The sequence below is a fragment of the Nannospalax galili genome, unplaced genomic scaffold (genome assembly GCF_000622305.1).
Source record: "Nannospalax galili isolate Female #2095 unplaced genomic scaffold, S.galili_v1.0 scaffold390, whole genome shotgun sequence".
NCBI classification, from domain to species: domain Eukaryota; kingdom Metazoa; phylum Chordata; class Mammalia; order Rodentia; family Spalacidae; genus Nannospalax; species Nannospalax galili.
In genome coordinates this window covers 1,975,030-1,978,818 of record NW_008330777.1, presented here as the reverse complement: position 1 = coordinate 1,978,818, position 3,789 = coordinate 1,975,030, and the positions used below count along the sequence as shown (strand labels likewise).

Genomic DNA, 3,789 nt, shown 5'->3' with positions numbered 1-3,789 from the left:
ACTTTGTATCTTCATAATTGACTCTCTGTATCCAAGTGTAATTTTTATAACTCATTCCTAAATCAGTCCTATTAACTGCCACCTTATTAATTTCCACTGCCATATCAAGGTCACCTTAGAGTTCTGATATTTTTCATGCATTAGTGAATGGAAACATATGCAATGTAAAGTCCTAATGTATTATATGTTAGCTAAATTATTGAGAAAATGAGCTTAAAATCAAGTCATCATAATTGGATTTTTATGGATTTTTAAAATGAATTTTGAATAATTTTATATTATATTTTTATCCAAATCACTCTGTAAATATGGTTTTTCCACAGATATTTATGTGAAATGTGAATTATTTTACCAGAAAACACATTATAGGAAAAATAAGATAGACCAAATTTAAAAAAAAAGCAAGCAGGAACGTGATCATATATACATACACACACACACACACAGACACACACACACACACACACACACATACACACACATGTTTCAGATTGTTTTTGAGACAGGGTCTCCCTCCACCTACAGCTGGTCTGGAATTCACTATATAGACCAGGCTGACCTTGATCTCACAGAGATCTCTGTCTCTGCCTCCTTAATCCTGGAATTAAAGACATGTGCCACCAGGCTCAGGTAACATGGTATTATTGTAAGAATTATTTTTATTTTTATTTTTGTGTGCATCTATGTGTATGGATGCCACACATGTGCAGGTACCAACAGAGAACAGAGGGTGTTGGATCCCCTGAAGCTGGAGTTACAGGCGGCTGTGATCTTCCTGATATGGGAGGTGGGCACTGAACTTGGATCCTCTGCAAGAACAGCAAGTGCTCTTAACTACTCTCTCCAGCCCCACAATGGTGCTACTTTTGTACAGACAATATTTCTATCAGATGCTCAAAACAAGTCATCTTATTCTTGTTTACTATTATTTATTTATTCATTGAGACAAGGTCTCTATATGCAGCCAGGCTGGTCTGGATCTCACAATATTCCTGTCTCAGTCTTCTAAGTACTGGGATTTAGACATCTGCCACCATGACTGGCAGCGTGTCTGGTGGTGATCAAGGTGATCTTGATGTGATGCAGTCTTAAAAAGCAGCTCTTTGTCAGCCTTTTTGAAGGTGAATTCCTTGGTGATAAATCTCATTATTCATCATTTTCACTAGCCCCCTTGGCAGAAGGACAGAGATTCTAGGTTAAATTTTCATCTATGGCAAGTAGTGTATCTTTGCTCAATGTTTCCTAGAATATAAGGGAAGATCTAAGCAATTTCATTGCAGGAAACTGCCTCATACATGGAATGTGCATCATTGCCCTAATCTTGGATGGGTACTTCAGAAGTTGAAAATGGCATGTAAATTTGGAATAGATATCTATTTGGTACATCATGTTTATTATCTTTTCCTCCCTACTTTTCTATTTTTCTGAGACAGGGTCTCACTCTGCTGCCCAGGCATCAGTGCACTGCCTTATTCTCCCAAGTTCTGGGATTATAGGCTTGAATGCCATGCCTGCTTCTTATATTTCTATTTTCATTGAATATCTCACATATCTCTGATGGAGAAGAGTTAGATTTAAAAATCAGACTCATATAGACTACAAACAGTTTGTAAATTAAAGAACCTAGTAATGTAAATTAAAAGCAAATTCCTGGATTTATGCATGGATTTTCAAGTATTTTACTATAACCAATATATTCATTTCTCATAAAGGAAAATCACATTTGTGCAAAATTTCCAATCTAGTTTATCAAAATTACTCAGTCTCTTCAACATTGTAAACATTCTGTTCCTTGCCCAATTAGCAATAGATAATTTTACAAAAAGCTTAAAGCTTCTACTTAAAACCCTAGAGAGATACATATTTACTGGAAATTCATTCTACAGTACTTAAGTAATGAAATCACATAATTTAAAAATTAATTTTATGACAAATGCTAAGGTACATGTTAAATTTTAATTAAAGCTAGACTTTCATCCTTGGATTTGGAACCAATGATGCTTATGCCGTGGATTAGAAATCTGGTAAACTATTTGGCTTTAGCTTTACAAGGAAAATGGAAATGAGCTCTTATGCAAATGTCTAATAATTGAGCTTAATTTTGAGCTAGCTGACTTATTTAAGTTTCAAAGCTTTAAGCTCTTCTACAGAAATCTCTTCTACAAACTTTTTAAGGTGATTAAAAGTGGAATATTCATAGAATGTTACTTTTTAGAATACTACTTTTTAGAATATGCCATAGAAGAATGCTCACTGTAAAATTAACGTTCATTTTTAAACAACAGGGATCAGTTTGCTAGTTGTTACTTTGTATCATTTAGTGAGACCAAGTGAAGAACAACTAGGTAAGAAATATATTCTGTATATAATTTGGAAAAAAAATCACAGCTGTCAAAAAAATATCTTGGCAGAGTTCATATTGGCATTTCTTCAGGAGAGCATTAGAAGCTTAAGAAAGTACCCATAAGAGTGTTCATAAGCTTTAATTAAAAAGATAGCTAAATCCCATATTGATTGACACAATCTGTTCAAACTCACACTAGTCACTCCCTATGTCTGCAAAAACTCCCTCTTTCTTACTTCAGTTAATGAGTTCTACTCTCCTAGTTGCAACTATCTCCCTTCTGAGACTTTCCATATTTTCCCTCCTTGCTAAATAGTCTACCCTTAACAGGCCATAGTGAAATGTTTCTATGTTTATGAAATCATTTTCCTCTCAGAAAAAAAAAACCTAAAAAACTAGAGAAAGGCCCCCTTTTGTGTGCTTTCACACCATTTAATGCATTCGGCTGATTTAGTTGTTGAGGAATCAATCTCTTCAACTGATTTTTTGATTCAGTAAATGTTAGAGTGATAAGTTTTATGGAAAGTTCTGGTCTACATTCAATAGATGTATTTCTTCTTTAAGGATAACATAAAGCTTGTAAGGTATGGTGGCTCACACCTTTAGTTCTAGTGCTTTACAGGCTAGATCTCTGTGAGATAGGCTAGTCTTGTCTACATAGCATGTTCTAGGACAGATGAGGCTATAGGGAGATCCTGTCTAAACAAAAACTAAAAAATACAAAACTTCAGCTTTACTTCTCACATCTTTGCTTGGTATAGTAAGTGTTTCATCACATAGGGAGTAAGTGTACTACATAAAAGCATCAAAACCTTTAGAGTTTATTATAAATGGAAATTCTCAGCATGGTTAAATCAGTAGAATTATCTCCTTCTGATAGCAAATAAGTTTGGTTTGCCCTTCTCTCTCTCTTAGTAATATATATTATATTTTAGACATTTGACTGTGATATAGAAATTTTCCATTGTTATTCTAGTTATTTTTTGTGTCATATAGTTCAATGTTTACATTTTGTTTCAAAGTATATTTTTCCTGTGATTTTTATAAAGCAAGGAAATTGCAATGTTGCCTTTAAGCACAATGAAATTATACATTCTTTGTTTTCATCCCCCATGGGGGGGGTCTACATAAGGTATACATTTAGAAATCAACAGAAATGTCTCTTTGTCAAGAGACAGTTGACTAAACAATCACTAGATAATATGAAATGTCTTCAGATAGTCTCTTTATTTTGTAGGTGACCCCTAGAAGACACTTAAATTTGGAGACTCACTACTAAACCTTCAAAAAAAACAAAAAAAACCAGGCTGGAGAGATGGCTCGGTGGTTAAGAACACTGTTCTTGCAGGAGACTTGGGTTCGAATCCCTGCACCCACATGACAGCTAACAACTGTCTGTAAATCCAGTTCCAGGGGATCTGACAGCCTCTTCTGTCCTCTGCGGG

The 3,789-nt window shown here is 34.7% G+C and overlaps 1 protein-coding gene across 8 annotated transcripts in view; it reads right to left on the bottom strand.

Moving 5' to 3' along the window:
- Nav3 (neuron navigator 3) overlaps nucleotides 1–3,789 on the bottom strand; it is an 838,810-nt gene that overhangs the window by 45,805 nt on the left and 789,216 nt on the right. The window lies entirely within an intron of this gene.